This window comes from Ambystoma mexicanum, chromosome 14 (assembly GCF_040938575.1).
Source record: "Ambystoma mexicanum isolate Mex_15411 chromosome 14, UKY_AmexF1_1, whole genome shotgun sequence".
Taxonomy (NCBI): Eukaryota; Metazoa; Chordata; class Amphibia; order Caudata; family Ambystomatidae; genus Ambystoma; species Ambystoma mexicanum.
Genome location: NC_090940.1, coordinates 468,362,689 through 468,389,308, shown reverse-complemented (window position 1 = coordinate 468,389,308; position 26,620 = coordinate 468,362,689).

The window sequence follows — 26,620 nt, the reverse complement described above, 5'->3', positions numbered from 1 at the left end:
GATGTGATATCTCAATGCTTTTACCAAACCCGAGACCCTTCCTATGGCATGAGATGTCATATACAACTCCTTCCCATTCCAATCCTGAGACCCTTCCTATAGCATGAGATGTGATATCTCAATGCTTATACCAAACCTGAGACCCTTCCTATAGCATGAGATGTGATATCCAACTCCTTCCCATTCCAATCGTGAGACCCTTCCTATAACATGAGATGTGATGTCTCAATGCTTCTAATACCAAACCTGAGATCCTTCCTATGGCATGAGATGTCATATAAAACTCCTTCCCATTCCATTCCTGAGACCCTTCCTATAGCATGAGATGCGATATCCAACTCCTTCCCATTCCAATCCTGAGACCCTTCCTATAGCATGAGATGTGATATCTCAATGCTTCTAATACCAAACCTGAGATCCTTCGTATAACATGAGATGTGATATCCAAATCCTTCCCATTCCAACCCGAGACCCTTCCTATAGAATGAGATGGGATATCAAACTCCTTCCAAATCCAATCCTGATACCCTTCCGATAGCATGAGATGTGATATCCCAATGCTTCTACCAAACCTGAGACCCATACTATGGCATGAGATGTGATATCAAACTCCTTCCCATTCCAATCCTGAGATCCTTCCCATAGCTTGAGATGTGATATCCAACTCCTTCCCATTCCAATTCTGAGACCCTTCCTATACCATGAGACTTGATATCTCAATGCTTCTAATACCAAACCTGAGACCCGTCCTATAACATGAGATGTGATATCTAAATCCTTCCCCTTCCAAACCTTAGACCCTTCCTTTATCATGAGATGTGATATCCAACTCCTTCCCATTCCAATCCTGAGACCCTTCCTATAGCATGAGATGTGATATCTCAATGCTTCTAATACCAAACCTGAGACCCTTCCTATAACATGAGAAGGGATATCCAACTCCTTCCCATTCCAATCCTGAGCCCCTTCCGATAGCAGAGATGTGATATCTCAATGCTTATACCAAACCTGAGACCCTTCCTATGGCCTGAGATGTCATATACAACTCCTTCCCATTCCAATCCTGAGAACCTTCCCATAGCATGAGATGTGATATCCAACTCCTTCCCATTCCAATCCTGAGACCCTTCCTATAGCATGAGATGTGATGTCTCAATGCTTCTAATACCAAACCTGAGATCCTTCCTATAACATGAGATGTGATATCCAACTCCTTCCCATTCCAATCCTGAGACCCTTCCTATAGCATGAGAAGTGATATCTCCATGCTTATACCAAACCTGAGACCCTACCTATAGCATGAGATGTGATATCCAAGTCCATCCCATTCCAATCCTTAGACCCTTCCTACAGCATGCGATGTGATATCTCAATGATTCTAATACCAAACCAGAGACCCGTCCTATAACATGAGATGGGATATCCAACTCCTTCCCATTCCAATCCTGAGCCACTTCTGATAGCAGAGATGTGATATCTCAATGCTTATACCAAACCTGAGACCCTTCCTATAACATGAGATGTGATATCCAACTCCTTCCCATTCCAAACCTGAGACCCTCCCTTTAGCATGAGATGTGATATCTCAATGCTTCTAATACCAAACCTGAGACCCGTGCTATAACATGAGATGGGATATCCAACTCCTTCCCGTTCCAAACCTGATACCCTTCCTATAGCATGAGATGTGATATCCAAATCCTTCCCATTCCAATCCTGAGACCCTTCCTATAGCATGAGATGGGATATCCAACTACTTCCAAATCCAATCCTGATACCCTTCCGATAGCATGAGATGTGATATCTCAATCCCTCTAATACCAAACCTGAGATCCTTCCGATAGCATGAGAAGTGATATCTCAATGCTTCTAATACCAAACGTGAGATCCTTCCTATAACTTGAGATGTGAAATCAAAATCCTTCCCCTTCCAAACCTGAGACCCTCCCTTTAGCATGAGATGTGATATCCAACTCCTTCCCATTCCAATCCTGAGACCCTTCTGATAGCATGAGATGTGATATTCAATGCCTCTAATACCAAACCGGAGATCCTACCTCTAACATGAAATGCGATATCCAACTCCTTCCCTTTCCAAACGTGAGACCCTCCCTATAGCATGAGATGTGATATCCAAGTCCTTCCCATTCCAATCCTGAGAACCTTCCTATAGCATGAGATGTGATATCTCAATGCTTCTAATACCAAACCAGAGACCCATCCTATAACATAAAATGGGATATCCAACTCCTTCCCATTCCAATCCTGAGACCCTTCCGATAGCAGAGATGTGATATCTCAATGCTTATACCAAACCCGAGACCCTTCCTATGGCATGAGATGTCATATACAACTCCTTCCCATTCCAATCCTGAGACCCTTCCTATAGCATGAGATGTGATATCTCAATGCTTATACCAAACCTGAGACCCTTCCTATAGCATGAGATGTGATATCTAACTCCTTCCCATTCCAATCGTGGGACCCTTCCTATAACATGAGATGTGATGTCTCAATGCTTCTAATACCAAACCTGAGATCCTTCCTATGGCATGAGATGTCATATAAAACTCCTTCCCATTCCATTCCTGAGACCCTTCCTATAGCATGAGATGCGATATCCAACTCCTTCCCATTCCAATCCTGAGACCCTTCCTATAGCATGAGATGTGATATCTCAATGCTTCTAATACCAAACCTGAGATCCTTTGTATAACATGAGATGTGATATCCAAATCCTTCCCATTCCAACCCGAGACCCTTCCTATAGAATGAGATGGGATATCAAACTCCTTCCAAATCCAATCCTGATACCCTTCCGATAGCATGAGATGTGATATCCCAATGCTTCTACCAAACCTGAGACCCATACTATGGCATGAGATGTGATATCAAACTCCTTCCCATTCCAATCCTGAGATCCTTCCTATAGCTTGAGATGTGATATCCAACTCCTTCCCATTCCAATTCTGAGACCCTTCCTATACCATGAGACTTGATATCTCAATGCTTCTAATACCAAACCTGAGACCCGTCCTATAACATGAGATGTGATATCTAAATCCTTCCCCTTCCAAACCTTAGACCCTTCCTTTATCATGAGATGTGATATCCAACTCCTTCCCATTCCAATCCTGAGACCCTTCCTATAGCATGAGATGTGATATCTCAATGCTTCTAATACCAAACCTGAGACCCTTCCTATAACATGAGATGGGATATCCAACTCCTTCCCATTCCAATCCTGAGACCCTTCCGATAGCAGAGATGTGATATCTCAATGCTTATACCAAACCTGAGACCCTTCCTATGGCCTGAGATGTCATATACAACTCCTTCCCATTCCAATCCTGAGACCCTTCCCATAGCATGAGATGTGATATCCAACTCCTTCCCATTCCAATCCTGAGACCCTTCCTATAGCATGAGATGTGATGTCTCAATGCTTCTAATACCAAACCTGAGATCCTTCCTATAACATGAGATGTGATATCCAACTCCTTCCCATTCCAATCCTGAGACCCTTCCTATAGCATGAGAAGTGATATCTCCATGCTTATACCAAACCTGAGACACTTCCTATAGCATGAGATGTGATATCCAAATCCTTCCCATTCCAATCCTGAGACCCTTCCTATAGCATGAGATGTGATATCTCAATGCTTATACCAAACCTGAGAGCCTACCTATAGCATGAGATGTGATATCCAAGTCCATCCCATTCCAATCCTTAGACCCTTCCTACAGCATGCGATGTGATATCTCATTGATTCTAATACCAAACCAGAGACCCGTCCTATAACATGAGATGGGATATCCAACTCCTTCCCATTCCAATCCTGAGCCACTTCTGATAGCAGAGATGTGATATCTCAATGCTTATACCAAACCTGAGACCCTTCCTATAACATGAGATGTGATATCCAACTCCTTCCCATTCCAAACCTGAGACCCTCCCTTTAGCATGAGATGTGATATCTCAATGCTTCTAATACCAAACCTGAGACCCGTGCTATAACATGAGATGGGATATCCAACTCCTTCCCGTTCCAAACCTGATAGATACCCTTCCTATAGCATGAGATGTGATATCCAAATCCTTCCCATTCCAATCCTGAGACCCTTCCTATAGCATGAGATGTGATATATCAATGCTTATACCAAACCTGAGAGCCTACCTATAGCATGAGTAGTGATATCCAAGTCCATCCCATTCCAATCCTTAGACCCTTCCTACAGCATGCGATGTGATATCTCAATGATTCTAATACCAAACCAGAGACCCATCCTATAACATAAGATGGGATATCCAACTCCTTCCCATTCCAATCCTGAGACCCTTCCGATAGCAGAGATGTGATATCTCAATGCTTATACCAAACCTGAGACCCTTCCTATGGCATGAGATGTCATATACAACTCCTTCCCATTCCAATCCTGAGACCCTTCCTATAGCATGAGATGTGATATCTCAATGCTTATACCAAACCTGAGACCCTTCCTATAGCATGAGATGTGATATCCAACTCCTTCCCATTCCAATCCTGAGACCCTTCCTATAACATGAGATGTGATGTCTCAATGCTTCTAATACCAAACCTGAGATCCTTCCTATGGCATGAGATGTCATATAAAACTCCTTCCCATTCCATTCCTGAGACCCTTCCTATAGCATGAGATGCGATATCCAACTCCTTCCCATTCCAATCCTGAGACCCTTCCTATAGCATGAGATGTGATATCTCAATGCTTCTAATACCAAACCTGAGATCCTTCGAATAACATGAGATGTGATATCCAAATCCTTCCCATTCCAACCCGAGACCCTTCCTATAGAATGAGATGGGATATCCAACTCCTTCCAAATCCAATCCTGATACCCTTCCGATAGCATGAGATGTGATATCCCAATGCTTCTACCAAACCTGAGACCCACACTATGGCATGAGATGTGATATCAAACTCCTTCCCATTCCAATCCTGAGATCCTCCCTATAGCTTGAGATGTGATATCCAACTCCTTCCCATTCCAATTCTGAGACCCTTCCTATACCATGAGACTTGATATCTCAATGCTTCTAATACCAAACCTGAGACCCGTCCTATAACATGAGATGTGATATCTAAATCCTTCCCCTTCCAAACCTTAGACCCTTCCTTTATCATGAGATGTGATATCCAACTCCTTCCCATTCCAATCCTGAGACCCTTCCTATAGCATGAGATGTGATATCTCAATGCTTCTAATACCAAACCTGAGACCCTTCCTATAACATGAGATGGGATATCCAACTCCTTCCCATTCCAATCCTGAGACCCTTCCGATAGCAGAGATGTGATATCTCAATGCTTATACCAAACCTGAGACCCTTTCTATGGCCTGAGATGTCATATACAACTCCTTCCCATTCCAATCCTGAGACCCTTCCCATAGCATGAGATGTGATATCCAACTCCTTCCCATTCCAATCCTGAGACCCTTCCTATAGCATGAGATGTGATGTCTCAATGCTTCTAATACCAAACCTGAGATCCTTCCTATAACATGAGTTGTGATATCCAACTCCTTCCCATTCCAATCCTGAGACCCTTCCGATAGCAGAGATGTGATATCTCAATGCTTATACCAAACCTGAGACCCTTTCTATGGCCTGAGATGTCATATACAACTCCTTCCCATTCCAATCCTGAGACCCTTCCCATAGCATGAGATGTGATATCCAACTCCTTCCCATTCCAATCCTGAGACCCTTCCTATAGCATGAGATGTGATATCTCAATGCTTCTAATACCAAACCTGAGATCCTTCGAATAACATGAGATGTGATATCCAAATCCTTCCCATTCCAACCCGAGACCCTTCCTATAGAATGAGATGGGATATCCAACTCCTTCCAAATCCAATCCTGATACCCTTCCGATAGCATGAGATGTGATATCCCAATGCTTCTACCAAACCTGAGACCCATACTATGGCATGAGATGTGATATCAAACTCCTTCCCATTCCAATCCTGAGATCCTCCCTATAGCTTGAGATGTGATATCCAACTCCTTCCCATTCCAATTCTGAGACCCTTCCTATACCATGAGACTTGATATCTCAATGCTTCTAATACCAAACCTGAGACCCGTCCTATAACATGAGATGTGATATCTAAATCCTTCCCCTTCCAAACCTTAGACCCTTCCTTTATCATGAGATGTGATATCCAACTCCTTCCCATTCCAATCCTGAGACCCTTCCTATAGCATGAGATGTGATATCTCAATGCTTCTAATACCAAACCTGAGACCCTTCCTATAACATGAGATGGGATATCCAACTCCTTCCCATTCCAATCCTGAGACCCTTCCGATAGCAGAGATGTGATATCTCAATGCTTATACCAAACCTGAGACCCTTTCTATGGCCTGAGATGTCATATACAACTCCTTCCCATTCCAATCCTGAGACCCTTCCCATAGCATGAGATGTGATATCCAACTCCTTCCCATTCCAATCCTGAGACCCTTCCTACAGCATGAGATGTGATATCTCAATGATTCTAATAACAAACCCGAGACCCGTCCTATAACATGAGATTTGATATCCAACTCCTTCCCATTCCAATCCTGAGACCCTTCCTATAGCATGAGATGTGATATCTCAATGCTTATACCAAACCTGAGACCCTTCCTATAGCATGAGATGTGATATCCAAATCCTTCCCATTCCAGTCCTGAGACCCTTCCTATAGCATGAGATGTGATATCTCAATGCCTCTAATACCAAAAATGAGAACCATCCTCTAACATGAAATGTGATATCCAACTCCTTCCCTTTCCAAACCTGAGAGCCTACCTATAGCATGAGATGTGATATCCAAGTCCTTCCCATTCCAATCCTTAGACCCTTCCTACAGCATGAGATGTGATATGTCAATGATTCTAATACCAAACCTGAGACCTGTCCTATAACATGAGATGGGATATCCAACTCCTTCCATTTCAATCCTGAGACACTTCCGATAGCAGAGATGTGATATCTCAATGCTGATACCAACCCTGAGACCCTTCCTATAACATGAGATGTGGTATCCAACTCATTCCCCTTCCAAACGTGAGACCCTCCCTTTGGCATGAGATGTGATATCCAACTCCTTCCCATTCCAATCCTGAGACCCTTCTGATAGCATGAGATGTGATATCTCAATGCCTCTAATACCAAACCTGAGGTCCTACCTCTAACATGAAATGTGATATCCAACTCCTTCCCCTTCCAAACCTGAGAGCCTTCCTATAACATGAGATGTGATATCGAAGTCCTTCCCATTCCAATCCTGAGACCCTTCCTATAGCATGAGATGTGATATCCAACTCCTTCCCATTCCAACCTGAGACCCTTCCTATAGAATGAGATGGGATATCCAACTCCTTCCAAATCCAATCCTGATACCCTTCCGATAGCATGAGATGTGATATCCCAATGCTTCTACCAAACCTGAGACCCATACTATGGCATGAGATGTGATATCAAACTCCTCCCCATTCCAATTCTGAGACCCTTCCTATACCATGAGACTTGATATCTCAATGCTTCTAATACCAAACCTGAGACCCATCCTATAACATGAGATGTGATATCTAAATCCTTCCCCTTCCAAACCTTAGACCCTTCCTTTAGCATGAGATGTGATATCCAACTCCTTCCCATTCCAATCCTGAGACCCTTCCTATAGCATGCGATGTGATATCTCAATGATTCTAATACCAAACCAGAGACCCGTCCTATAACATGAGATGGGATATACAACTCCTTCCCATTCCAATCCTGAGACCCTTCCTATAGCTTGAGATGTGATATCCAACTCCTTCCCATTCCAATTCTGAGACCCTTCCTATACCATGAGACTTGATATCTCAATGCTTCTAATACCAAACCTGAGACCCATCCTATAACATGAGATGTGATATCTAAATCCTTCCCCTTCCAAACCTTAGACCCTTCCTTTAGCATGAGATGTGATATCCAACTCCTTCCCATTCCAATCCTGAGACCCTTCCTATAGCATGAGATGTGATATCTCAATGCTTCTAATACCAAACCTGAGACCCTTCCTATAACATGAGATGGGATATCCACCTCCTTCCCATTCCAATCCTGAGACCCTTCCGATAGCAGATATGTGATATCTCAATGCTTATACCAAACCTGAGACCCTTCCTATGGCCTGAGATGTCATATACAACTCCTTCCCATTCCAATCCTGAGACCCTTCCTATAGCATGAGATGTGATATCCAACTCCTTCCCATTCCAATCCTGAGACCCTTCCTATAGCATGAGATGTGATGTCTCAATGCTTCTAATACCAAACCTGAGACCCTTCCTATAACATGAGATGTGATATCCAACTCCTTCCCATTCCAATCCTGAGACCCTTCCTATAGCATGAGAAGTGATATCTCCATGCTTATACCAAACCTGAGACCCTTCCTATAGCATGAGATGTGATATCTAAATCCTTCCCATTCCAATCCTGAGACCCTTCCTATAGCATGAGATGTGATATCTCAATGCTTATACCAAACCTGAGAGCCTACCTATAGCATGAGATGTGATATCCAAGTCCATCCCATTCCAATCCTTAGACCCTTCATACAGCATGCGATGTGATATCTCAATGATTCTAATACCAAACCAGAGACCCGTCCTATAACATGAGATGGGATATCCAACTCCTTCCAATTCCAATCCTGAGCCACTTCCGATAGCAGAGATGTGATATCTCAATGCTTATACCAAACCTGAGACCCTTCCTATAACATGAGATGTGATATCCAACTCCTTCCCATTCCAATCCTGAGACCCTTCCTATAACATGAGATGTGATGTCTCAATGCTTCTAACACCAAACCTGAGATCCTTCCTATGGCATGAGATGTCATATAAAACTCCTTCCCATTCCATTCCTGAGATCCTTCCTATAGCATGAGATGCGATATCCAACTCCTTCCCATTCCAATCCTGAGACCCTTCCTATAGCATGAGATGTGATATCTCAATGCTTCTAATACCAAACCTGAGATCCTTCCTATAACATGAGATGTGATATCCAAATCCTTCCCATTCCAACCCGAGACCCTTCCTATAGAATGAGATGGTATATCCAACTCCTTCCAAATCCAATCCTGATACCCTTCCGATAGCATGAGATGTGATATCCCAATGCTTCTACCAAACCTGAGACCCATACTATGGCATGAGATGTGATATCAAACTCCTTCCCATTCCAATCCTGAGACCCTTCCTATAGCTTGAGATGTGATATCCAACTCCTTCCCATTCCAATTTTGAGACCCTTCCTATACCATGAGACTTGATATCTCAATGCTTCTAATACCAAACCTGAGACCCATACTATAACATGAGATGTGATATCTAAATCCTTCCCCTTCCAAACCTTAGACCCTTCCTTTATCATGAGATGTGATATCCAACTCCTTCCCATTCCAATCCTGAGACCCTTCCTATAGCATGAGATGTGATATCTCAATGCTTCTAATACCAAACCTGAGACCCTTCCTATAACATGAGATGGGGTATCCAACTCCTTCCCATTCCAATCCTGAGACCCTTCCGATAGCAGAGATGTGATATCTCAATGCTTATACCAAACCTGAGACCCTTCCTATGGCCTGAGATGTCATATACAACTCCTTCCCATTCCAATCCTGAGACCCTTCCTATAGCATGAGATGTGATATCCAACTCCTTCCTATTCCAATCCTGAGACCCTTCCTATAGCATGAGATGTGATGTCTCAATGCTTCTAATACCAAACCTGAGATCCTTCCTATAACATGAGATGTGATATCCAACTCCTTCCCATTCCAATCCTGAGACCCTTCCTATAGCATGAGATGTGATATCCAAATCCTTCCCATTCCAATCCTGAGACCCTTCCTATAGCATGAGATGTGATATCTCAATGCTTATACCAAAACTGAGAGCCTACCTATAGCATGAGATGTGATATCCCAGTCCATCCCATTCCAATCCTTAGACCCTTCCTACAGCATGCGATGTGATATCTCAATGATTCTAATACCAAACCAGAGACCCGTCCTATAACATGAGATGGGATATCCAACTCCTTCCCATTCCAATCCTGAGCCACTTCCGATAGAAGAGATGTGATATCTCAATGCTTATACCAAACCTGAGACCCTTCCTATAACATGAGATGTGATATCCAACTCCTTCCCATTCCAAACCTGAGACCCTCCCTTTAGCATGAGATGTGATATCTCAATGCTTCTAATACCAAACCTGAGACCCGTGCTATAAAATGAGATGGGATATCCAACTCCTTCCCGTTCCAAACCTGATACCATTCCTATAGCATGAGATGTGATATCCAACTCCTTCCCATCCCAATCCTGAGACACCTCCGATAGCAGAGATGTGATATCTCAATGCTTATACCAAACCTGAGACTCTTCCTATAACATGAGATGTGATATCCAACTCCTTCCCGTTCCAAACCTGAGACCCTTCCTATAGCATGAGATGTGATATCCCACTCCGTCCCATTCCAATCCTGAGACCCTTCCGATAGCATGAGATGTGATATCTCAATGCTTCTAATACCAAACCTGTGATCCTTCCTATAACAAGAGATGTGATATCCAAATCCTTCCCCTTCCAAACCTGAGACCCTCCCTTTAGCATGAGATGTGATATCTCAATGCCTCTAATACCAAACCTGAGATCCTTCCGATAGCATGAGATGTGATATCTCAATGCTTCTAATACCAAACCTGAGATCCTTCCTATAACATGAGATGTGATATCCAAATCCTTCCCCTTCCAAACCTGAGATCCTCCCTTTAGCATGAGATGTGAGATCCAACTCCTTCCCATTCCAATCCTGAGAACCTTCTGATAGCAGGAGATGTGATATCTCAATGCCTCTAATACCAAACCTGAGATCCTACCTCTAACATGAAATGTGATATCGAACTCCTTCCCTTTCTAAACGTGAGACCCTCCCTATGGCATGAGATGTGATATCCAACTCCTTCCCATTCCAATCCTGACACCCTTCTGATAGCATGAGATGTGATATCTCAATGCCTCTAATACCAAACCTGAGATCTTACCTCTAACATGAAATGTGATATCCAACTCCTTCCCCTTCCAAACCTGAGAGCCTTCCTATAGCATGAGATGTGATATCGAAGTATTTCCCATTCCAATCCTGAGACCCTTCATATAACATGAGATGTGATATCCAACTTCTTCCCATTCCAACCTGAGACCCTTCATATAGCATGAGATGGGATATCCAACTACTTCCAAATCCAATCCTGATACCCTTCCGATAGCATGAGATGTGATATCTCAATCCCTCTAATACCAAACCTGAGATCCTTCCGATAGCATGAGAAGTGATATCTCAATGCTTCTAATACCAAACGTGAGATCCTTCCTATGACATGAGATGTGATATCAAAATCCTTCCCCTTCCAAACCTGAGACCCTCCCTTTAGCATGAGATGTGATATCCAACTCCTTCCCATTCCAATCCTGAGACCCTTCTGATAGCATGAGATGTGATATTCAATGCCTCTAATACCAAACCTGAGATCCTACCTCTAACATGAAATGCGATATCCAACTCCTTCCCTTTCCAAACGTGAGACCCTCCCTATAGCATGAGATGTGATATCCAAGTCCTTCCCATTCCAATCCTGAGAACCTTCCTATAGCATGAGATGTGATATCTCAATGCTTCTAATACCAAACCAGAGACCCATCCTATAACATAAAATGGGATATCCAACTCCTTCCCATTCCAATCCTGAGACCCTTCCGATAGCAGAGATGTGATATCTCAATGCTTTTACCAAACCCGAGACCCTTCCTATGGCATGAGATGTCATATACAACTCCTTCCCATTCCAATCCTGAGACCCTTCCTATAGCATGAGATGTGATATCTCAATGCTTATACCAAACCTGAGACCCTTCCTATAGCATGAGATGTGATATCCAACTCCTTCCCATTCCAATCGTGAGACCCTTCCTATAACATGAGATGTGATGTCTCAATGCTTCTAATACCAAACCTGAGATCCTTCCTATGGCATGAGATGTCATATAAAACTCCTTCCCATTCCATTCCTGAGACCCTTCCTATAGCATGAGATGCGATATCCAACTCCTTCCCATTCCAATCCTGAGACCCTTCCTATAGCATGAGATGTGATATCTCAATGCTTCTAATACCAAACCTGAGATCCTTCGTATAACATGAGATGTGATATCCAAATCCTTCCCATTCCAACCCGAGACCCTTCCTATAGAATGAGATGGGATATCAAACTCCTTCCAAATCCAATCCTGATACCCTTCCGATAGCATGAGATGTGATATCCCAATGCTTCTACCAAACCTGAGACCCATACTATGGCATGAGATGTGATATCAAACTCCTTCCCATTCCAATCCTGAGATCCTTCCCATAGCTTGAGATGTGATATCCAACTCCTTCCCATTCCAATTCTGAGACCCTTCCTATACCATGAGACTTGATATCTCAATGCTTCTAATACCAAACCTGAGACCCGTCCTATAACATGAGATGTGATATCTAAATCCTTCCCCTTCCAAACCTTAGACCCTTCCTTTATCATGAGATGTGATATCCAACTCCTTCCCATTCCAATCCTGAGACCCTTCCTATAGCATGAGATGTGATATCTCAATGCTTCTAATACCAAACCTGAGACCCTTCCTATAACATGAGAAGGGATATCCAACTCCTTCCCATTCCAATCCTGAGCCCCTTCCGATAGCAGAGATGTGATATCTCAATGCTTATACCAAACCTGAGACCCTTCCTATGGCCTGAGATGTCATATACAACTCCTTCCCATTCCAATCCTGAGAACCTTCCCATAGCATGAGATGTGATATCCAACTCCTTCCCATTCCAATCCTGAGACCCTTCCTATAGCATGAGATGTGATGTCTCAATGCTTCTAATACCAAACCTGAGATCCTTCCTATAACATGAGATGTGATATCCAACTCCTTCCCATTCCAATCCTGAGACCCTTCCTATAGCATGAGAAGTGATATCTCCATGCTTATACCAAACCTGAGACCCTACCTATAGCATGAGATGTGATATCCAAGTCCATCCCATTCCAATCCTTAGACCCTTCCTACAGCATGCGATGTGATATCTCAATGATTCTAATACCAAACCAGAGACCCGTCCTATAACATGAGATGGGATATCCAACTCCTTCCCATTCCAATCCTGAGCCACTTCTGATAGCAGAGATGTGATATCTCAATGCTTATACCAAACCTGAGACCCTTCCTATAACATGAGATGTGATATCCAACTCCTTCCCATTCCAAACCTGAGACCCTCCCTTTAGCATGAGATGTGATATCTCAATGCTTCTAATACCAAACCTGAGACCCGTGCTATAACATGAGATGGGATATCCAACTCCTTCCCGTTCCAAACCTGATACCCTTCCTATAGCATGAGATGTGATATCCAAATCCTTCCCATTCCAATCCTGAGACCCTTCCTATAGCATGAGATGGGATATCCAACTACTTCCAAATCCAATCCTGATACCCTTCCGATAGCATGAGATGTGATATCTCAATCCCTCTAATACCAAACCTGAGATCCTTCCGATAGCATGAGAAGTGATATCTCAATGCTTCTAATACCAAACGTGAGATCCTTCCTATAACTTGAGATGTGAAATCAAAATCCTTCCCCTTCCAAACCTGAGACCCTCCCTTTAGCATGAGATGTGATATCCAACTCCTTCCCATTCCAATCCTGAGACCCTTCTGATAGCATGAGATGTGATATTCAATGCCTCTAATACCAAACCGGAGATCCTACCTCTAACATGAAATGCGATATCCAACTCCTTCCCTTTCCAAACGTGAGACCCTCCCTATAGCATGAGATGTGATATCCAAGTCCTTCCCATTCCAATCCTGAGAACCTTCCTATAGCATGAGATGTGATATCTCAATGCTTCTAATACCAAACCAGAGACCCATCCTATAACATAAAATGGGATATCCAACTCCTTCCCATTCCAATCCTGAGACCCTTCCGATAGCAGAGATGTGATATCTCAATGCTTATACCAAACCCGAGACCCTTCCTATGGCATGAGATGTCATATACAACTCCTTCCCATTCCAATCCTGAGACCCTTCCTATAGCATGAGATGTGATATCTCAATGCTTATACCAAACCTGAGACCCTTCCTATAGCATGAGATGTGATATCTAACTCCTTCCCATTCCAATCGTGGGACCCTTCCTATAACATGAGATGTGATGTCTCAATGCTTCTAATACCAAACCTGAGATCCTTCCTATGGCATGAGATGTCATATAAAACTCCTTCCCATTCCATTCCTGAGACCCTTCCTATAGCATGAGATGCGATATCCAACTCCTTCCCATTCCAATCCTGAGACCCTTCCTATAGCATGAGATGTGATATCTCAATGCTTCTAATACCAAACCTGAGATCCTTTGTATAACATGAGATGTGATATCCAAATCCTTCCCATTCCAACCCGAGACCCTTCCTATAGAATGAGATGGGATATCAAACTCCTTCCAAATCCAATCCTGATACCCTTCCGATAGCATGAGATGTGATATCCCAATGCTTCTACCAAACCTGAGACCCATACTATGGCATGAGATGTGATATCAAACTCCTTCCCATTCCAATCCTGAGATCCTTCCTATAGCTTGAGATGTGATATCCAACTCCTTCCCATTCCAATTCTGAGACCCTTCCTATACCATGAGACTTGATATCTCAATGCTTCTAATACCAAACCTGAGACCCGTCCTATAACATGAGATGTGATATCTAAATCCTTCCCCTTCCAAACCTTAGACCCTTCCTTTATCATGAGATGTGATATCCAACTCCTTCCCATTCCAATCCTGAGACCCTTCCTATAGCATGAGATGTGATATCTCAATGCTTCTAATACCAAACCTGAGACCCTTCCTATAACATGAGATGGGATATCCAACTCCTTCCCATTCCAATCCTGAGACCCTTCCGATAGCAGAGATGTGATATCTCAATGCTTATACCAAACCTGAGACCCTTCCTATGGCCTGAGATGTCATATACAACTCCTTCCCATTCCAATCCTGAGACCCTTCCCATAGCATGAGATGTGATATCCAACTCCTTCCCATTCCAATCCTGAGACCCTTCCTATAGCATGAGATGTGATGTCTCAATGCTTCTAATACCAAACCTGAGATCCTTCCTATAACATGAGATGTGATATCCAACTCCTTCCCATTCCAATCCTGAGACCCTTCCTATAGCATGAGAAGTGATATCTCCATGCTTATACCAAACCTGAGACACTTCCTATAGCATGAGATGTGATATCCAAATCCTTCCCATTCCAATCCTGAGACCCTTCCTATAGCATGAGATGTGATATCTCAATGCTTATACCAAACCTGAGAGCCTACCTATAGCATGAGATGTGATATCCAAGTCCATCCCATTCCAATCCTTAGACCCTTCCTACAGCATGCGATGTGATATCTCATTGATTCTAATACCAAACCAGAGACCCGTCCTATAACATGAGATGGGATATCCAACTCCTTCCCATTCCAATCCTGAGCCACTTCTGATAGCAGAGATGTGATATCTCAATGCTTATACCAAACCTGAGACCCTTCCTATAACATGAGATGTGATATCCAACTCCTTCCCATTCCAAACCTGAGACCCTCCCTTTAGCATGAGATGTGATATCTCAATGCTTCTAATACCAAACCTGAGACCCGTGCTATAACATGAGATGGGATATCCAACTCCTTCCCGTTCCAAACCTGATAGATACCCTTCCTATAGCATGAGATGTGATATCCAAATCCTTCCCATTCCAATCCTGAGACCCTTCCTATAGCATGAGATGTGATATATCAATGCTTATACCAAACCTGAGAGCCTACCTATAGCATGAGTAGTGATATCCAAGTCCATCCCATTCCAATCCTTAGACCCTTCCTACAGCATGCGATGTGATATCTCAATGATTCTAATACCAAACCAGAGACCCATCCTATAACATAAGATGGGATATCCAACTCCTTCCCATTCCAATCCTGAGACCCTTCCGATAGCAGAGATGTGATATCTCAATGCTTATACCAAACCTGAGACCCTTCCTATGGCATGAGATGTCATATACAACTCCTTCCCATTCCAATCCTGAGACCCTTCCTATAGCATGAGATGTGATATCTCAATGCTTATACCAAACCTGAGACCCTTCCTATAGCATGAGATGTGATATCCAACTCCTTCCCATTCCAATCCTGAGACCCTTCCTATAACATGAGATGTGATGTCTCAATGCTTCTAATACCAAACCTGAGATCCTTCCTATGGCATGAGATGTCATATAAAACTCCTTCCCATTCCATTCCTGAGACCCTTCCTATAGCATGAGATGCGATATCCAACTCCTTCCCATTCCAATCCTGAGACCCTTCCTATAGCATGAGATGTGATATCTCAATGCTTCTAATACCAAACCTGAGATCCTTCGAATAACATGAGATGTGATATCCAAATCCTTCCCATTCCAACCCGAGACCCTTCCTATAGAATGAGATGGGATATCCAACTCCTTCCAAATCCAATCCTGATACCCTTCCGATAGCATGAGATGTGATATCCCAATGCTTCTACCAAACCTGAGACCCACACTATGGCATGAGATGTGATATCAAACTCCTTCCCATTCCAATCCTGAGATCCTCCCTATAGCTTGAGATGTGATATCCAACTCCTTCCCATTCCAATTCTGAGACCCTTCCTATACCATGAGACTTGATATCTCAATGCTTCTAATACCAAACCTGAGACCCGTCCTATAACATGAGATGTGATATCTAAATCCTTCCCCTTCCAAACCTTAGACCCTTCCTTTATCATGAGATGTGATATCCAACTCCTTCCCATTCCAATCCTGAGACCCTTCCTATAGCATGAGATGTGATATCTCAATGCTTCTAATACCAAACCTGAGACCCTTCCTATAACATGAGATGGGATATCCAACTCCTTCCCATTCCAATCCTGAGACCCTTCCGATAGCAGAGATGTGATATCTCAATGCTTATACCAAACCTGAGACCCTTTCTATGGCCTGAGATGTCATATACAACTCCTTCCCATTCCAATCCTGAGACCCTTCCCATAGCATGAGATGTGATATCCAACTCCTTCCCATTCCAATCCTGAGACCCTTCCTATAGCATGAGATGTGATGTCTCAATGCTTCTAATACCAAACCTGAGATCCTTCCTATAACATGAGTTGTGATATCCAACTCCTTCCCATTCCAATCCTGAGACCCTTCCGATAGCAGAGATGTGATATCTCAATGCTTATACCAAACCTGAGACCCTTTCTATGGCCTGAGATGTCATATACAACTCCTTCCCATTCCAATCCTGAGACCCTTCCCATAGCATGAGATGTGATATCCAACTCCTTCCCATTCCAATCCTGAGACCCTTCCTATAGCATGAGATGTGATATCTCAATGCTTCTAATACCAAACCTGAGATCCTTCGAATAACATGAGATGTGATATCCAAATCCTTCCCATTCCAACCCGAGACCCTTCCTATAGAATGAGATGGGATATCCAACTCCTTCCAAATCCAATCCTGATACCCTTCCGATAGCATGAGATGTGATATCCCAATGCTTCTACCAAACCTGAGACCCATACTATGGCATGAGATGTGATATCAAACTCCTTCCCATTCCAATCCTGAGATCCTCCCTATAGCTTGAGATGTGATATCCAACTCCTTCCCATTCCAATTCTGAGACCCTTCCTATACCATGAGACTTGATATCTCAATGCTTCTAATACCAAACCTGAGACCCGTCCTATAACATGAGATGTGATATCTAAATCCTTCCCCTTCCAAACCTTAGACCCTTCCTTTATCATGAGATGTGATATCCAACTCCTTCCCATTCCAATCCTGAGACCCTTCCTATAGCATGAGATGTGATATCTCAATGCTTCTAATACCAAACCTGAGACCCTTCCTATAACATGAGATGGGATATCCAACTCCTTCCCATTCCAATCCTGAGACCCTTCCGATAGCAGAGATGTGATATCTCAATGCTTATACCAAACCTGAGACCCTTTCTATGGCCTGAGATGTCATATACAACTCCTTCCCATTCCAATCCTGAGACCCTTCCCATAGCATGAGATGTGATATCCAACTCCTTCCCATTCCAATCCTGAGACCCTTCCTACAGCATGAGATGTGATATCTCAATGATTCTAATAACAAACCCGAGACCCGTCCTATAACATGAGATTTGATATCCAACTCCTTCCCATTCCAATCCTGAGACCCTTCCTATAGCATGAGATGTGATATCTCAATGCTTATACCAAACCTGAGACCCTTCCTATAGCATGAGATGTGATATCCAAATCCTTCCCATTCCAGTCCTGAGACCCTTCCTATAGCATGAGATGTGATATCTCAATGCCTCTAATACCAAAAATGAGAACCATCCTCTAACATGAAATGTGATATCCAACTCCTTCCCTTTCCAAACCTGAGAGCCTACCTATAGCATGAGATGTGATATCCAAGTCCTTCCCATTCCAATCCTTAGACCCTTCCTACAGCATGAGATGTGATATGTCAATGATTCTAATACCAAACCTGAGACCTGTCCTATAACATGAGATGGGATATCCAACTCCTTCCATTTCAATCCTGAGACACTTCCGATAGCAGAGATGTGATATCTCAATGCTGATACCAACCCTGAGACCCTTCCTATAACATGAGATGTGGTATCCAACTCATTCCCCTTCCAAACGTGAGACCCTCCCTTTGGCATGAGATGTGATATCCAACTCCTTCCCATTCCAATCCTGAGACCCTTCTGATAGCATGAGATGTGATATCTCAATGCCTCTAATACCAAACCTGAGGTCCTACCTCTAACATGAAATGTGATATCCAACTCCTTCCCCTTCCAAACCTGAGAGCCTTCCTATAACATGAGATGTGATATCGAAGTCCTTCCCATTCCAATCCTGAGACCCTTCCTATAGCATGAGATGTGATATCCAACTCCTTCCCATTCCAACCTGAGACCCTTCCTATAGAATGAGATGGGATATCCAACTCCTTCCAAATCCAATCCTGATACCCTTCCGATAGCATGAGATGTGATATCCCAATGCTTCTACCAAACCTGAGACCCATACTATGGCATGAGATGTGATATCAAACTCCTCCCCATTCCAATTCTGAGACCCTTCCTATACCATGAGACTTGATATCTCAATGCTTCTAATACCAAACCTGAGACCCATCCTATAACATGAGATGTGATATCTAAATCCTTCCCCTTCCAAACCTTAGACCCTTCCTTTAGCATGAGATGTGATATCCAACTCCTTCCCATTCCAATCCTGAGACCCTTCCTATAGCATGCGATGTGATATCTCAATGATTCTAATACCAAACCAGAGACCCGTCCTATAACATGAGATGGGATATACAACTCCTTCCCATTCCAATCCTGAGACCCTTCCTATAGCTTGAGATGTGATATCCAACTCCTTCCCATTCCAATTCTGAGACCCTTCCTATACCATGAGACTTGATATCTCAATGCTTCTAATACCAAACCTGAGACCCATCCTATAACATGAGATGTGATATCTAAATCCTTCCCCTTCCAAACCTTAGACCCTTCCTTTAGCATGAGATGTGATATCCAACTCCTTCCCATTCCAATCCTGAGACCCTTCCTATAGCATGAGATGTGATATCTCAATGCTTCTAATACCAAACCTGAGACCCTTCCTATAACATGAGATGGGATATCCACCTCCTTCCCATTCCAATCCTGAGACCCTTCCGATAGCAGATATGTGATATCTCAATGCTTATACCAAACCTGAGACCCTTCCTATGGCCTGAGATGTCATATACAACTCCTTCCCATTCCAATCCTGAGACCCTTCCTATAGCATGAGATGTGATATCCAACTCCTTCCCATTCCAATCCTGAGACCCTTCCTATAGCATGAGATGTGATGTCTCAATGCTTCTAATACCAAACCTGAGACCCTTCCTATAACATGAGATGTGATATCCAACTCCTTCCCATTCCAATCCTGAGACCCTTCCTATAGCATGAGAAGTGATATCTCCATGCTTATACCAAACCTGAGACCCTTCCTATAGCATGAGATGTGATATCTAAATCCTTCCCATTCCAATCCTGAGACCCTTCCTATAGCATGAGATGTGATATCTCAATGCTTATACCAAACCTGAGAGCCTACCTATAGCATGAGATGTGATATCCAAGTCCATCCCATTCCAATCCTTAGACCCTTCATACAGCATGCGATGTGATATCTCAATGATTCTAATACCAAACCAGAGACCCGTCCTATAACATGAGATGGGATATCCAACTCCTTCCAATTCCAATCCTGAGCCACTTCCGATAGCAGAGATGTGATATCTCAATGCTTATACCAAACCTGAGACCCTTCCTATAACATGAGATGTGATATCCAACTCCTTCCCATTCCAAACCTGAGACCCTCCCTTTAGCATGAGATGTGATATCTCAATGCTTCTAATACCAAACCTGAGACCCGTGCTATAACATGAGATGGGATATCCAACTCCTTCCCGTTCCAAACCTGATACCCTTCCTATAGCATGAGCTGTGATATCCAACTCCTTCCCATCCCAATCCTGAGACACCTCCGATAGCAGAGATGTGATATCTCAATGCTTATACCAAACCTGAGACTCTTCCTATAACATGAGATGTGATATCCAACTCCTTCCCGTTCCAAACCTGAGACCCTCCCTTTAGCATGAGATGTGATATCTCAATGCTTCTAATACCAAACCTTATTTCCTTCCTATAACATGAGATGTGATATCAAAATCCTTCCCCTTCCAAACCTGAGACCCTCCCTTTAGCATGAGATGTGATATCCAACTCCTTCCCATTCCAATCCTGAGACCCTTCTGATAGCATGAGATGTGATATCTCAATGCCTCTAATACCAAACCTGAGATCCTACCTCTAACATGAAATGTGATATCCAACTCCTTCCCTTTCCAAACGTGAGACCCTCTCTATAGCATGAGATGTGATATCCAAGTCCTTCCCATTCCAATCCTGAGACCCTTCCTATAGCATGAGATGTGATATCTCAATGCTTCTAATACCAAACCTGAGACCCTTCCTATAACATAAGATGGGATATCCAACTCCTTCCCATTCCAATCCTGAGACCCTTCCGATAGCAGAGATGTGATATCTCAATGCTTATACCAAACCTGAGACCCTTCCTGTGGCATGAGATGTCATATACAACTCCTTCCCATTCCAATCCTGAGACCCTTCCTATAGCATGAGATGTGATATCCAACTCCTTCCCATTCCAATCCTGAGACCCTTCCTATAGCATGAGATTTGATATCTCAATGCTTCTAATACCAAACCTGAGATCCTTCCGATAGCATGAGATGTGATATCTCAATGCTTCTAATACCAAACCTGTGATCCTTCCTATAACAAGAGATGTGATATCCAAATCCTTCCCATTCCAAACCTGAGACCCTCCCTTTAGCATGAGATGTGATATCTCAATGCCTCTAATACCAAACCTGAGATCCTTCCGATATCATGAGATGTGATATCTCAATGCTTCTAATACCAAACCTGAGATCCTTCCTATAACATGAGATGTGATATCCAAATCCTTCCCCTTCCAAACCTGAGATCCTCCCTTTAGCATGAGATGTGAGATCCAACTCCTTCCCATTCCAATCCTGAGACCCTTCTGATAGCATGAGATGTGATATCTCAATGCCTCTAATACCAAACCTGAGATCCTACCTCTAACATGAAATGTGATATCCAACTCCTTCCCTTTCCAAACGTGAGACCCTCTCTATAGCATGAGATGTGATATCCAAGTCCTTCCCATTCCAATCCTGAGACCCTTCCTATAGCATGAGATGTGATATCTCAATGCTTCTAATACCAAACCTGAGACCCTTCCTATAACATAAGATGGGATATCCAACTCCTTCCCATTCCAATCCTGAGACCCTTCCGATAGCAGAGATGTGATATCTCAATGCTTATACCAAACCTGAGACCCTTCCTGTGGCATGAGATGTCATATACAACTCCTTCCCATTCCAATCCTGAGACCCTTCCTATAGCATGAGATGTGATATCCAACTCCTTCCCATTCCAATCCTGAGACCCTTCCTATAGCATGAGATTTGATATCTCAATGCTTCTAATACCAAACCTGAGATCCTTCCGATAGCATGAGATGTGATATCTCAATGCTTCTAATACCAAACCTGAGATGTTCCTTCCCATTCCAATCCTGCGACCCTTCTGAGAGCATGAGATGTGATATCTCAATGCTTCTAATACCAAACCTGAGATCCTTCCGATAGCATGAGATGTGATATCTCAATTCTTCTAATACCAAACCTGAAATCCTTCCTATAACATGAGATGTGATATCCAAATCCTTCCCCTTCCAAACCTGAGACCTTCCCTTTAGCATGAGATGTGATATCCAACTCGTTCCCATTCCAATCCTGAGACCCTTCTGATAGCATGAGATGTGATATCTCAATGCCTCTAATACCAAACCTGAGATCTTACCTCTAACATGAAATGTGATATCCAACTCCTTCCCCTTCCAAACCTGAGAGCCTTCCTATAGCATGAGATGTGATATCGAAGTATTTCCCATTCCAATCCTGAGACCCTTCATATAACATGAGATGTGATATCCAACTCCTTCCCATTCCAACCTGAGACCCTTCCTATAGCATGAGATGGGATATCCAACTACTTCCAAATCCAATCCTGATACCCTTCCGATAGCATGAGATGTGATATCTCAATCCCTCTAATACCAAACCTGAGATCCTTCCGATAGCATGAGAAGTGATATCTCAATGCTTCTAATACCAAACGTGAGATCCTTCCTATAACATGAGATGTGATATCAAAATCCTTCCCCTTCCAAACCTGAGACCCTCCCTTTAGCATGAGATGTGATATCCAACTCCTTCCCATTCCAATCCTGAGACCCTTCTGATAGCATGAGATGTGATATTCAATGCCTCTAATACCAAACCTGAGATCCTACCTCTAACATGAAATGCGATTTCCAACTCCTTCCCTTTCCAAACGTGAGACCCTCCCTATAGCATGAGATGTGATATCCAAGTCCTTCCCATTCCAATCCTGAGAACCTTCCTATAGCATGAGATGTGATATCTCAATGCTTCTAATACCAAACCTGAGACCCTTCCTATAACATAAGATGGGATATCCAACTCCTTCCCATTCCAATCCTGAGACCCTTCCGATAGCAGAGATGTGATATCTCAATGCTTATACCAAACCTGAGACCCTTCCTATGGTATGAGATGTCATATACAACTCCTTCCCATTCCAATCCTGAGATCCTTCCTATAGCATGAGATTTGATATCTCAATGCTTATACCAAACCTGAGACCCTTCCTATAGCATGAGATGTGATATCCAACTCCTTCCCATTCCAATCCTGAGACCCTTCCTATAACATGAGATGTGATGTCTCAATGCTTCTAACACCAAACCTGAGATCCTTCCTATGGCATGAGATGTCATATAAAACTCCTTCCCATTCCATTCCTGAGATCCTTCCTATAGCATGAGATGCGATATCCAACTCCTTCCCATTCCAATCCTGAGACCCTTCCTATAGCATGAGATGTGATATCTCAATGCTTCTAATACCAAACCTGAGATCCTTCCTATAACATGAGATGTGATATCCAAATCCTTCCCATTCCAACCCGAGACCCTTCCTATAGAATGAGATGGTATATCCAACTCCTTCCAAATCCAATCCTGATACCCTTCCGATAGCATGAGATGTGATATCCCAATGCTTCTACCAAACCTGAGACCCATACTATGGCATGAGATGTGATATCAAACTCCTTCCCATTCCAATCCTGAGACCCTTCCTATAGCTTGAGATGTGATATCCAACTCCTTCCCATTCCAATTTTGAGACCCTTCCTATACCATGAGACTTGATATCTCAATGCTTCTAATACCAAACCTGAGACCCATCCTATAACATGAGATGTGATATCTAAATCCTTCCCCTTCCAAACCTTAGACCCTTCCTTTATCATGAGATGTGATATCCAACTCCTTCCCATTCCAATCCTGAGACCCTTCCTATAGCATGAGATGTGATATCTCAATGCTTCTAATACCAAACCTGAGACCCTTCCTATAACATGAGATGGGGTATCCAACTCCTTCCCATTCCAATCCTGAGACCCTTCCGATAGCAGAGATGTGATATCTCAATGCTTATACCAAACCTGAGACCCTTCCTATGGCCTGAGATGTCATATACAACTCCTTCCCATTCCAATCCTGAGACCCTTCCTATAGCATGAGATGTGATATCCAACTCCTTCCTATTCCAATCCTGAGACCCTTCCTATAGCATGAGATGTGATGTCTCAATGCTTCTAATACCAAACCTGAGATCCTTCCTATAACATGAGATGTGATATCCAACTCCTTCCCATTCCAATCCTGAGACCCTTCCTATAGCATGAGATGTGATATCCAAATCCTTCCCATTCCAATCCTGAGACCCTTCCTATAGCATGAGATGTGATATCTCAATGCTTATACCAAACCTGAGAGCCTACCTATAGCATGAGATGTGATATCCCAGTCCATCCCATTCCAATCCTTAGACCCTTCCTACAGCATGCGATGTGATATCTCAATGATTCTAATACCAAACCAGAGACCCGTCCTATAACATGAGATGGGATATCCAACTCCTTCCCATTCCAATCCTGAGCCACTTCCGATAGAAGAGATGTGATATCTCAATGCTTATACCAAACCTGAGACCCTTCCTATAACATGAGATGTGATATCCAACTCCTTCCCATTCCAAACCTGAGACCCTCCCTTTAGCATGAGATGTGATATCTCAATGCTTCTAATACCAAACCTGAGACCCGTGCTATAACATGAGATGGGATATCCAACTCCTTCCCGTTCCAAACCTGATACCATTCCTATAGCATGAGATGTGATATCCAACTCCTTCCCATCCCAATCCTGAGACACCTCCGATAGCAGAGATGTGATATCTCAATGCTTATACCAAACCTGAGACTCTTCCTATAACATGAGATGTGATATCCAACTCCTTCCCGTTCCAAACCTGAGACCCTTCCTATAGCATGAGATGTGATATCCAACTCCGTCCCATTCCAATCCTGAGACCCTTCCGATAGCATGAGATGTGATATCTCAATGCTTCTAATACCAAACCTGTGATCCTTCCTATAACAAGAGATGTGATATCCAAATCCTTCCCCTTCCAAACCTGAGACCCTCCCTTTAGCATGAGATGTGATATCTCAATGCCTCTAATACCAAACCTGAGATCCTTCCGATAGCATGAGATGTGATATCTCAATGCTTCTAATACCAAACCTGAGATCCTTCCTATAACATGAGATGTGATATCCAAATCCTTCCCCTTCCAAACCTGAGATCCTCCCTTTAGCATGAGATGTGAGATCCAACTCCTTCCCATTCCAATCCTGAGAACCTTCTGATAGCAGGAGATGTGATATCTCAATGCCTCTAATACCAAACCTGAGATCCTACCTCTAACATGAAATGTGATATCGAACTCCTTCCCTTTCTAAACGTGAGACCCTCCCTATGGCATGAGATGTGATATCCAACTCCTTCCCATTCCAATCCTGACACCCTTCTGATAGCATGAGATGTGATATCTCAATGCCTCTAATACCAAACCTGAGATCTTACCTCTAACATGAAATGTGATATCCAACTCCTTCCCCTTCCAAACCTGAGAGCCTTCCTATAGCATGAGATGTGATATCGAAGTATTTCCCATTCCAATCCTGAGACCCTTCATATAACATGAGATGTGATATCCAACTTCTTCCCATTCCAACCTGAGACCCTTCCTATAGCATGAGATGGGATATCCAACTACTTCCAAATCCAATCCTGATACCCTTCCGATAGCATGAGATGTGATATCTCAATCCCTCTAATACCAAACCTGAGATCCTTCCGATAGCATGAGAAGTGATATCTCAATGCTTCTAATACCAAACGTGAGATCCTTCCTATGACATGAGATGTGATATCAAAATCCTTCCCCTTCCAAACCTGAGACCCTCCCTTTAGCATGAGATGTGATATCCAACTCCTTCCCATTCCAATCCTGAGACCCTTCTGATAGCATGAGATGTGATATTCAATGCCTCTAATACCAAACCTGAGATCCTACCTCTAACATGAAATGCGATATCCAACTCCTTCCCTTTCCAAACGTGAGACCCTCCCTATAGCATGAGATGTGATATCCAAGT